Source organism: Pristiophorus japonicus, chromosome 17 (assembly GCF_044704955.1).
Source record: "Pristiophorus japonicus isolate sPriJap1 chromosome 17, sPriJap1.hap1, whole genome shotgun sequence".
NCBI lineage: Eukaryota > Metazoa > Chordata > Chondrichthyes > Pristiophoridae > Pristiophorus > Pristiophorus japonicus.
Genome location: NC_091993.1, coordinates 125,743,435 through 125,756,671, shown reverse-complemented (window position 1 = coordinate 125,756,671; position 13,237 = coordinate 125,743,435).

Genomic DNA, 13,237 nt, shown 5'->3' with positions numbered 1-13,237 from the left:
TGATAGACTGACGGGGGAAAGCTGTGTCTCTCCCAATAATTCACTAACTAATTTGCCGGTAAAGACCGAAGCCTGTTTTTGTTCTCACTGTCCAAGGTCTCACACTTGGTGTAATTGTTGCTGGTGTTAACTCTCACCACATTTAAAAAGTACCTGGAGGTGCACTTGAAGTGCCATAACCTACAGGGCTACGGACCAAGAGCTGGAAAGTGGGGTTAGGCTGGATAGACCTTTGTCGGCCAGTGCGGACACGATGGGCCGAATGGCCTGCTTCCATGCTGTAAATTTCTGTGATTCTATGATTTCAGGATTAGGCAGGTGTTGGTGTTGTACAGTCTGGGAGGAGTCCTTGGGCGGGGTCGTTCCTTCTTCACACGGGGGGGGGGGGGGGGGCGCTTGGAATTGGTCCAGCCTGATTAATGCCCTGGCCGTCAATCATGCCACGTCCAACCAGTGCTGCCAACTGAACTAATCGGACACAGTAGAGGGATCACATTACCTTCTGCAAACTTGGTGGACAGAGATTTGCTTTAACTACTTATTTGTTTGTTGACGTGACTGGGGTAATTTCCAGAGCTGTGCTCGGGCTGCAGTGACACTGATGACTGTTATGTGACTAACCAAGTTTTGGTGTAGAGTGCCTCTTTCATTTTTATTACCTGTGCGCCGGTTGTAAGGCGGCATTTGCGGCATCATCATCATCATCATCATTGGCGGTCCCTCGAAGCGAGGGTGACTTGCTTCCATGCCAAAAAGGGATGAGTTCACAGGTGTTTCAATGTTCCAGATCCCGAACTAATATTCCAGATCCCGAACGACTTGTTGAAGGGTGGAAGATGCCTGTGCGTGGATTTTTTTAACGTGGGGTGGCCGTTGCACACCAGCCACCACACGGGCTTGACAGAGCTAGGTCTTGGTCCAGTGGCAAGGATTAACCAGGACAACTGGAGACCAGCTCTGGTGCACGGCCCTAGTGCGTGCACATATCGCAGTGTGGGCTGGGCCTATGCTGCCCCTGGGCCCTCGGCTCTTCTGGGCCCCAAACTCACGCCTCTCCTGGGCCCCGATCACTTCCCTCTACAAACGTTGCTTCCTGCAGTGGCCCCGGCCTGCTGATTGTCTTGCAGGCCGGGACTACGCTGATTTCCGGCAGTTGAGGCAATGGTTTAAGCTGGTGGCAGGAACGGGTTCAGCGTGGTCACAGAACTGCAGCAAGGCTGTTCAGTGCACATTGTTGTGCTAACACCTTTAGCGTGCTAATAGGTCCCAAAGCACTTCAAAGGAACCTAATCAGAAAAAGAAATGGGCACCAGGCACTGCTCCCTCTAATTTTACTTGGGCTGGCACTTAGGGAGAAATTACAGCAGAACAGGTAGTTTTTAGGGAGCATCTTGAAGGAGGAGAACGAGGTTGAGAGGCAGAGAGGTTTAGGGAGGGAGTTCCAGAGCTTGGGACCCAGGCAACAGAAGGCACAGCCACCAATGGTGGAGCGATTATAATCAGGGATGCTCAGGAGGGCAGAATGAGAGGAGCGCAGAGATCTCGAAGAGTTACATAGAAAATAGGTGCAGGAGTAGGCCCTTCGAGCCTGCATCGCCATTCAATTAGTTCATGGCTGAACATGGAGTTGTGGGGCCGGAGGAGATTACAGAGATAGGGAGGCGCAAGGCTACGGAGGGATTTGAAAACAAGGATGAGAATTATTAAATTGAGGTGGTGCCGGAGCAGGAGCCAATGTAGGTCAGCAGGAGACAGATATAAGTAAATAATAATAATAACTTTCATTTAAGTAGCCCCTTTAATGTAGTAAAATGTCCCAAGGCGCTTCACAGCCGTGTAATAAGACAAAACAAATAAATTTGAGCAACAAAAGAAGAAATTAGGGCAGGTGACCAAAAGCTTGTTAAAAGAGGTAGGTTTTTAAGGAGCGTCTTAAAGGAGGAAAGAGGTAGAGAGGCGGAGAGGTTTAGGGAGGGAGTTCCAGAGCTTGGGGCCCAGGAAACAGAAGGCACGGCCACCAATGTTGGAGCGATTATAATCAGGGATGCTCAGGAGGGCAGAATTAGAGAAGCGCAGGGGGGGTTGTGGGGCTGGAGGAGATTACTGAGATAGGGAGGGGCGAGGGCCATAGAGGGATTTGTAAACAAGGATGAGAATTTTGAAATCGAGGCGTTGCTTAACCGGGAGCCGATGTAGGTCAGCGAGCACAGGTGCAAGTTAGGACACGGGCAGCCGAGAGTTGGATCACCTCTAGTTATCGTAGGATAGAATGTGGGAGGCCAGTCGGGAGTGCGTGGGAGTAGGCAAGTCGAGAGGCAACAAACGTACAGAAAGCATATTGTGCAACTTTAACGGGATGTGCGGGCCATTCAAAATTCCGTGCATGGGTCTTTTTGCTATTTAAAGGCCAGGCTCACCGGCTGCACGGGACCAGCAGAAATCTGCGTAGCAGAGACCATTGGGGACAAACCAAGGAAGGAGGTATTACGTTAATGAGCTGGGGTTTAACGAGAAGGAAAGGTTTGCATTTATATAGCGCCTTTCAGGACGTGCCAAAGCGCTTTACAGCTAATGCAGTACTTTTGAAGTGTAGTCACTGTTGTAATGTAGGCGACGCAGCAGCCAATTTGCGCACAGCAAGCTCCCACAAACTTCAATAAGATTAAAAAAAACAGATTCTTGGATCAGTTAAGTGTTGGTTGAGGGATAAATATTGACCCAGGACACCGGGGAGAACACCCCTCTACTCTTCTTCGAAAAGTGGCATGGGATCTTTAACAACCACCAAAATAAAAAGGACAGAATCTCAGTTTAATGCCTCGGAGAGACGGCCCCTCCAACAATGCAGCACTCCCTCAGTCCTGCCGACACTCAATATCTACGGTTACCAAGGTACTGTTGGGTGTTTTCTCTGTGGTCTGCTCGACGATAAATAATTGCCCTGCACAGGCCAGTCTAAGCACTCAACCAGCCGTGGGTCCGCGTGAACAGGTAGAAACTTGGGGAGAGAGCCAGAGATTTCAGGTAGTCTTTCGGAATTCCTTAGCTGCTGGCAGAACTCTTGAATGGCTGTACGATGGAAATCAGTTAAATGAAAATAAATCTTGTACTTGTATAACATATTCCCCACAACATCTCAAAAACACTGAACATACAATGAATGCAGTTGAAGTGGTTATGGAGGAAAATATGACAGCCAATGAGATGAATGACCAGGTATTGTGTTTCCGGTGGTGGTTGAGGGATAAATATTGGCCCAGGACATAGGGAAAAACTCCATGATGTCTTCAAACAGTGCCATGTGACCTTTAACATCCACCAGAAAAAGCAGACAGAACCTCGGTTTAACGCTTCATCGGGCAGACGGCACCTCCAACAATGCAGCAGTCCCTCAGTCCTGCACTGGAGTCTTGGAATGGGACATGAATCGACTACCTTTTTGACTGAAACACTAGAATGGTTAGCAACTGAGCTAAGTTGACAGAGCACGGAATGTGCGGGAAAGCGGAGCCGAGGTCGAAGATCATCTGTGATTTTATTGAGTGGCCGACTCTTCAATCTATTTCTTATGTTTTTAATGTATCCTTCGGATAGTTAAGCACATGATATCATGGGAAACCACTGAACACCCACTGTTGGGTGAAGATAGGAGCAGGTTGAGCTAGAATAACCGCCCGGGTGCAATGGCCAGCCGACCTTTAAGAACTCCGCTCTCTGAGGCACGGTTGAACATTGCACGACTGCAATCACAATCTATTGTAGCTCTTCATTAGAACATAAGAATAGGAGCTGGAGTCGGCCATTCGGCCCCTCGAACCTGCTCCGCCATTCAATGAGATCATGGCTGATCTTCGACCTCAACTTCACTTTCCTGCCTATCCCCATATCCCTGGATTCCCTTATTATCCAAAAATCTATCGACGTCAGGCTTGAATATACTCAACTGAGCCTCCACGGCCCTATAGGGTAGAGAATTCCAAAGATATAGACTAATATTATAATAACCTGTACATCCAACAGTAGGCTGGACCAATGGGTTAGTAAAGGCACCAATTCCCTGCGGTCCTGAGTCAAACACTACAGAAGATGCCCAAATGTGGTCTCTTATCTGTGCTGATCGGAGGCGAGACAGAGGTTTTCACCTCACTGTTGGCCTCAGTGCCCTCGCCAAGAACGAGAGAAAAAATATAAAATCAGCCTGATCGCTATCGACTCATTGGGGGAAAAGTGAACGTGGGTGGCTGTCGGGGTGAAGGCTTGGGTTTGGTTGCGATAAACTCCATGGTTAAATAGCCAGCTGCCATTCAACATCTAGGGCCATGTGGGAAGAATCAGACAAGATACTGGAGTGCCAGTGCCAATGGAACTGTAGCCCTGGAAGAGCAGGAACAAGGAAAAGTAAAGATTGGGAGAGAGGGAATATAGGCTAGCTGATAGTTCAATTGACCAGAAGAAAGCCGTGCAGTAACTCACATTTCTGCTTTGATCCAATGTCTCCTGCATGGGAATTCAGCATCATCATCATCATCATAGGCAGTCCCTCAGAATCGAGGAAGACTTGCTTCCACTCTAAAAGTGAGTTGTCAGGTGACTGAATAGTCCAATACAGGAATTACAGTCTCTGTCACAGTGGGGACAGACAGTGGTTGAACGAAAGGGTGGGTGGGGAGTCTGGTTTGCCGCACGCTCCTTCCGCTGCCTGCGCTTGGTTTCTGCATGCTCTCGGCCACGAGACTCTAGGTGCTCAGCGCCCTCACGGCTGCTCTTCCTCCACTTCAAGTGGTCTTTGCCAAGGGACTCCCAGGTGTCGGTGGGGATGTTGCACTTCATCAGGGAGGCTTTGAGGGTGTCCTTGAAACGTTTCCTCTGCCCACCTGGGGCTCGCTTGCCGTGTAGGAGTTCCGAGTAGAGCGCTTACCTTGGGAGCCTTATGTCAGGCATGAGGACAGTGTGGCCCTCCCAATGGAGCGAGTTGAGTGTGGTCAGTGCTTCGATGCTGGGGATGTTGGTCTGATCGAGGACGCTAACATTGGTGCGTCTATCCCCCCCAGGGGATTTGCTGGATCTTGCGGAGACATCGTTGGTGGTATTTCTCCAGCGATTTGCGGTGTCTAATGTATATGGTCCAGGTCTCTGAGCCATACAGGAGGACGGGTATCACTATTGCCCTGTAGACCATGGGAATTGCTGTCCAGATAGGAGCAGATGTTTTATAGAATTACATCTCCAATGACACCACAAAATTCACAATATCAATGGATAAGAACACGAGAACACAGCTGAAGGAGAACAGTGTACTTCTCAGGCACTATGGACCAACAGACATGTAGAATATCTACTTGTATTTATAGCGCCTTTAACATACTAAAACTTCTACGTTGCTTCACAGGAGCATTATCAAACAAAATTTGACAGAGCCACATAAGGAGATGTTAGGGCAAAACAGGAGCATCTGAAAAGGAGGAGAGGTCGAGAGGCGGAGAGGTTTAGGGAGGGAGTTCCAGAGCTTGAGGCCAGGCAGTTGAAGACAGGGCCGCCAATGGTGGAGCGATTAAAATGGGAGATGCGCAAGAGTCCAGATTGTTGGGGGGAGGGGGGCAGCACAGATATATTGGGGGCTGGAGAAAATTAGAGATAAGGAGGGGCGATGCCACGAAGGGATTTGAAAACAAGGATGAGAATTTTAAAATTGAGGTGTTGCTGGAGCGGGAGCCCATGTACGTCAGCAGAAGACAGACAGAAGTAAATGTACAGAAAGCATGCTTTGTAACATTTACTACAGAGGCTGATTCAAATACAAGCACTTCCCCTTTCAGACTGCAGCGAGTAGTTACCTGGATTGCTACAGAGATGTGCATCAGTGCGTTTATCTAATCAGCCGTGGCTCAGTGCGTATTACTCTCTTGCCTCTGAGTCAGAAGGTCGTGGGTTCAAAGCACACCCCAGAGACATGACCACATCATCTAGAATGACACTCCCAGCGCAGTACTGAGGCTGTAGTAATACCTGCCCTCCTGTATGGCTGAGAGACACCTCAAGTCGCTGGAGATATATCACCAACGATGTCTCCGCAAGATCCTACAAATCCCCTGGGAGGACAGACGCACCAACATCAGTGTCCTCGACCAGGCCAACATCCCCAGCATTGAAGCACTGACCACACTCACTCAGCTCCGTTGGGCAGGCAAAATAGTTCGCATGCCAGACACGAGACTCTCAAAGCAAGTACTCTATGCGGAGCTTCTTCACAGCAAATGAGCCAAAGGTGGGCATCGGAAACGTTACAAGGACACCCTCAAAGCCTCCCTGATAAAGTGCGACATCACCACCGACACCTGGGAGCCCCTGGCCAAAGACCGCCCTAAGTGGAGGCAGTGCATCCAGGAGGGCGCTGAGCACTTCAAGTCTGAATGACGGGAGCATGCAGAAATCAAGCGCAGGCAGCGGAAAGAGCATGTGACAAACCAGTCCTACCCACCTTTTCCCTCAATGGCTGTCTGTCCCACCTGTGACAGAGTTTGTGGCTCTTGTATTGAACTGTTCAGCCACCAAAGAACTCACTTCAGGAGTGGAAGCAAATTTTCCTCAATTCCAAGGGACTGCCTATTATGATGATGATGATGATGATGATGACTGAGGAAGTGATGTCTTTTGGATTAGATATTAAACTGTCTTAGGAATGCAGGAGAAACTTCTTTACCCAAGAGAATGGTAAGAATGTGGAAGTTGCTATAACAAGGAGTGGTTGAGGCAAATAAGGAGAAGCTAGAAACATGGAAGAAATAGAACCATAGATATTTACAGCGCAGAAGGAGGCCATTTCAGCCCATCGTGTCCACGCCAGCCGATAAAGAGCCGCACGGCCCTCGGTCAGAGCCCTGAAGGTTACATATAAACCTAGGAACAATGAACAATGGCGGAAAGATAAAGAGCATCTGGCCCAACTAGTCCGCCCCACATAACTGCGACATCCCTTACACTGAAACATTCTACACTCCACCCCAACCGGAGCCATGTGATCTCCTGGGAGAGGCTAAATACCAGATAAAAACCCAGGCCAATTTAGGGAGAAAAAAAATCTGGGAAAATTCCTCTCCGATCCATCCAGGCAATCAAAACTAGTGCAGGAGATCACCTTGGCTATATTCGATTCCCTGCAGTACTTACCAACATATCTCCGCCGGCCAACAAAAGGTTATCCAGTCTAATCCCAATTACCAGCTCTAGGTCCGTAACTCTGCAGGTTACTGCACTTTAAGTCCCCATCCAACCATTTCTTAAAAGTGGCAAAGGTTTCTGCATCTACCACCCTTCCAGGCAGCGAGTTCCAGATCCCCACAACCCTCTGCATAAAGAAGCCCCCCCCCCTCAAATCCCCCCTAAACCTTCCACCAACCACCTTAAAACTATGCCCCCTCGAAAGGACCTCTCCACCAATGGAAATAGGCCCTTACTATCCACTATGTCCAGGCCACTCAATATTTTGTACACCTCAATGATGTCTCCTCTCAACCTCCTCTGTTCCAATGAGAACAAACCCAATCTGTCCTCATAACTAAGATTCTCCATTCCAGGCAGCGTCCTAGTAAATCTCCTCTGCACCCTCTCTTGTGCAATCACATTCTTCCTATAATACGGTGACCAGAACTGCACGTAGTATTCCAGCTGTGGCCCAACCAAAGTATTATACAATGTAAGCATAACCTCCCTGCTCTTGTAGCCTATGCCTCGACCAATAAAGGCAAGCATTCCGTATGCCTTCTTAACCACCTTATCCACCTGGCCTGCAACTTTCAGGGATCTGTGGACAAGCACTCCAAGGTCCCTTTGTTCATCTACACTATTAAGTGGCCTACCGCTTAACGTGTATACCCTTTCCTTATTAGCCCTCCCAAAGTGCATTACCTCACACTTCTCCAAATTAAATTCCATTTGCCACTGCTCTGCCCACCTGACCAGCAGATTGATATCCTCCTGCAGCCCATGCCTCTTCATTATCAACCACACAGCCAATTTTAGTGTTGTCTGCAAACTTCTTGATCATACTCCCTATATTCAAATCTAAATCATTGATGTATACCACAAAAAGCAAGGGACCCAGTACTGAACCCTGCGGAACCCCACTGGAAACATCCTTCCAGTCACAAAAACATCCATCAATCATTACCCTTTGTTTCCTACCTCCAAGCCAATTTTGGATCCAACTTGCCACTTTGCCCTGGATCCCATGGGCTTTAACGTTCGTGACCAGTCTACCATGTGGGACTTTATCAAAAGCTTTGCTAAAGTCCATATACACTACATCGTACACGCCAACCTCATCGACCCTCTTACCTCCTCAAAAAATTTTATCAGATAAACACATGAAGGAGAAATGGATAGAATATATTGGTCGGGTTAGATGAAGTAAGGTGGAAGGAGGCCCGTGTATAAACACTGGCATCGACCAGTTGGGCCAAATGGCCTGTTTCTGTTCTGTACATTCTATGTAATTCTACAATAATGTGTCCTTACGACCATTATGGAGGTCTAGCATCAAGGCAAAAGCCCAAGCTATCCTTATTGGTTGAGTAAAGGAGGGTCTGAAGTGGGTGGCAGCGGTGAGTGTAACCATAGCCTGAATAGATTCAGCTTTTTGTAGTTAGAGTAAGAATCAACTGTCGAGAGCTCCAGGCTCATTCTTACCATTAGACCTAAAAATTTTTAATAGGCGTGTGTTAGGATCTGGGCTTTCTAAAGGAAAAATCAGATCCCCGAGTCTCAAACTGGTCTGAAACAGAAAATCCTTCTGCTGAGTTTGTCAAGGCCAATGCTCCTTCGAATATTAGCTCCAGCACCTCCCAAATCTGCACCCTCTACCAGCTGGAAGGACGAGGGCAGCAGGCGCATGGGAACACCACCACCTCCACGTTCCTCTCAGAGTTACACACTATCCTGACTTGGAAATTTATCGTCCGTTCCTTCATCGTCACTGGGTCAAAATCCTGAAACTCCCTCCCTAACAGCACTGGGGGAGCACCTTCACCACACGGACTGCAGCGGTTCAAGGCGGCGGCTCACCACCACCTTCTCAAGGGGCAATTAGGAATGGGCAATAAATGCCGGCCGGTGGGTGGGGTGGATTGACCCATCCATCTCCACGGAGGTGTGTGGGGGGCCTGACCCATCCACCTCCATGGCACGAACCTGGTATTGCAGTACTTCCAGGAACGGTGCAGTGGCTCTCGGCCTTTTGGCTAAGAGCATTGGCGCAGAGTGATCCTTGATGTGTGCAAGGTGACCTCTGGCGTTTGTGATTTGACAAAGAATTGGAAAGATTGGCAACGAAAAATTAAAAAAAATAAATAAATAAATGCCGGCCTTCCCAACAACACCTACATTCCAGAAACGAATAAAAAAAAAAGAAAGTGATTATGGAGTGTTCGAAAATAAGTGTGCTTCTATATAGATTTTAGCTTTAAACAATGACAATATGGCTAACAGAGGCATCATTGTTGAGTGAAGTTAGCTGCAGTTCGTGTACATCGACAGTCATGCAATGCAACAGACTCTTGCTGACATGAAACCAGCTAAAAGATAAATGTGTGATTGAGCAAACCAGCCAGAACAGAAAAGATAAGATTAAAACAGAAGCAGAGAGGGTAATAAAAAACACTGGACAAAGAAAATAATTAATTCAGTTTATAACCTTGAGAAAGCTTAGATAAGAATAAAGCCTTTGCAGTAGCTATGGGGCTACTCCAGTGTTGTGAAAGAAAGTCTTGTGTGCTTCAGCTGGCTGAAGATTAAGAATGACGACTGTATAAAAGGAGAGCGCAGGATTAGTTAGCTGGCACTTTGGGAGAACAGGATTTGGATTCTGATCCAGGCATGGTCTCCCAAGATGTGAGCATGCAATGGCTGGAAAAGTTCAATGCATCAATGGAATCATCATCATCATATGCAGTCCCTCGAAATCGGCATGGTTCCACCCTAAAAGTGAGTTCTCAGGTGACTGAACAGTCCAATGCAGGAATTAGTTTCTGTCACAGGTGGGACAGACAGTGGTCGGAGGAAAGGGTGGGTGGGAAGTCTGGTTTGCCACACGCTCCATCTGCTGCCTGCGCTTGGTTTCTGCATGCTCTCGGCGTCGAGACTCGAGGTACTCAGCGCCTTCCCAGATGCTCTTCCTCCACTTAGGGCGGACTTTGGCCAGGGACTCCCAGGTGTCGGTGGGGATGTTGCATTTTATCAAGGAGGCTTTGAGGGTGTCCTTGCAACGTTTCCTCTGCCCACCTGGGGCTCGCTTGCCGTGTAGGAGCTCCGAGTAGAGTGCTTGCTTTGGGAGTCTTGTGTGCGGCATGCGAACAATGTGGCCCGCCCAACGGAGCTGGTCGAGTGTGGTCAGTGCTTCGATGTTGGCCTGGTCGAGAACGCTAATGTTGGTGCTTCTGTCCTCCCAGGAGATTTGCAGGATCTTAGAGACATTGTTGGTGGTATTTCTCCAGCGATTTGAGTTGTCTACTGTATATGGTTCGCTTCTCTGAGTCATACAGGAGGGTGGGTATCACTACCGCCCTGTAGTCCATGAGCTTGGTGGCAGATTTGAGGGCAGGTGGCCGAAGTTGGTGCACTGGAATAGGAGTCATAGAATTAAGATCCATCTATGAATATAATGCTTAGTTAGGTGCGGGTGAACTTTGGAACTAAGTTATACACTGAGCCAAGTGCCTCGTGAGTTTCTTGAATCAACCAACATGCCATCTGGTGCGGTTAACCAGAATTAGGAGCAGCAAGAGGCCGGCCCCTCAAGCCCGCTCCACCATTTGCTAAGATCATGGCTGATCTTCTGCCTCAACTCCACTTTCCAGCTTTATTCCCATATCCCTCGATTCTCCTAGAATCCAAAATGTATTGATCTCCGTCTTGCATACACTCAACGACTGAGCATCCATAGCCCATGACGTAGAGAATTTCAAAGAATCACGACCCGCTGAGTGAAGACATCTCATCTCAATTTTAAATGGCCAACCCCTTATCCAGTGAGCCCCACATCTAGACTCTAACCAGGGGAAACAATCTCTCAGCTTCTACCCTGGCAAGCCCTCTAAGAATTGTGGAGGTGCACAGCATTTAACCATACTTGTCGAGACCAGTTTTGTCCAATAGAAATTGCTGACTATCCCCAGCTGTGACTACGACACCGTTTTAGACACATGCATTGCTAGCATGTGCTATACACTGTGGGAGTGCAAGCCCACATTTCTGAAACACTGCTTCGGCACAGTCTGGAGAAAGCAAAAGGCTTACAAGCTGAAGATTGAAGTTTGAATTAAAACAGAGGATGTTTGGATTGAAACAGGTTGCTAGACGATATGGAGCCATTTAGCCATTCAAATGTGTATCTGATCACCTGTGCATTTACAGTACTTCATGACGGGAGTCCGATTTATAGCAGTGAGACTTGTCATTAGGATAATGAGTAGCTGGTAATTTATCTGTATGTTAACTAGTTGTATACGAACCTAAGAAATAGGAGGAGTAGGCCGTACGGCCCCTCGAGCCTGCTCCGTCATTCAATACAATCATGACTGATCCGATCATGGACTCAGCTCCACTTCCCTGCCCGCTTCCCATAAGCCCTTATCGTTTAAGAAACTTTCTATTTCTGTCTTAAATTTTGTCATTGTCCACAGCTCTGAGGCAGTAAATTCCACAGATTTACAACCCTCAAGAAATTTCTCATCTCTGTTTTAAATGGGCGGCCCCTTATTCCAAGATCGTGCCCTCTAGTTCTAGTCTCCCCCATCAGTGGAAACATCCTCTCTGCATCCACCTTGTCAAGCCCCCTCAATCTTATACGTTTCGATAAGATCATCTCTCATCGATACACGAGACTCCCAAAGCAAACACTCTACTCGGAACTGCTTCACGGCAAACGAGCTAAAGGTGGGCAGCGGAAACGCTACAAGGATATCTTCAAAGCTTCCCTGATAAAGTGCGACATCCCCACCGACACCTAGGAGACCGTGGCCAAAGACCGCCCTAAGTGGAGGGCGTGCATCCGGGAGGGCGCTGAGCACCTCGAGTCTCATCGCCGAGCGCATGCAGAAACCAAGCGCAGGCAGCGGAAGGAGCGTGCAGCAAACCAGTCCCACCCACCCTTTCCTTCAACCACTGTCTGTCCCACCTGTGAGAGACTGTGGCTCTCCTTTTGGACTGTTCAGCCACCCTAAAAACTAATGGAAAGCAAGTCTTCCTTGATTCCGAGGGACTGCCTATGATGGTGTACTATGCAAGGAAACAAGAGTTCAAAGGCTTTTTAGGTATAAAAGATGGAACTAGTTTTTGCTAGACACACACACTAGACACTTGGAAGATGTGTGCCTCACAAGCAGCCACTGGAAATTGGAACAAGCAGAAAGCTGGCTCGTGAAGTGTTTGTGTCTCAGCAGCATTCAGACTGGGTTTGTGCAGTATGAATGTCTTAATAAAAGACCTAATTCTGCCATTACTACAACTGAGTGTGTGTATAATTCGACATTTAAAGCAACACGGAGAGAGCAAGAAAGCTGTACATCTACATATCAATTTAACATCCACACTATTCTGTAAAGCACACAATGATTAAATTGAGCAGCCTCTCTCCTGCAGGCCATCGGAGCAGGGTGGGGAGCGGAAGGAGCAGCATGGAGGAATACCACTCCAGGGAGCAGCACGTGCTGGAGCAGGAGAGCAACGGCAGCGAAAAGGGATGTCACCAAGATCCAGGTCGGTGATTGGAACGTGAGCAGGTACAGCAGGAGCGGCGAGGTCGGGGCAAAGGAGCGGAGAGAGATTGTAGAGGGACGTGATGGGGGTCCCAGGAGAGGCGCGAGTTCGGGGCCCAGGGGCAGGCCAGCCCACACCGATAGGTGTGCGCACGAGGTCGATGCAGCAGAGCTGGTCTCCAGTCGTCTTGGTTAACCCTTGCCACTGGACCAAGACCTAGCTGTCAAGCCCGTGGGGTGGCTGGTGTGTAACTGTCACTCCACATTAAAAAAAAAACACACACAGGCATCTTCCACCCTTCAGGATCTGGAATTTTAGGCCCTTCATTGAAACACCCGTGAACTTTTTGACGTGAAAGCAAGTCATCCTCGATTTGGGGGACCGCTTATGATGACGATGACAATGGTCAAAACACACACACACACACACACACTGCTTTTCATCTCACTTTTACCAACAGCGCACCCAAGGTTAAAGTTCACATGCA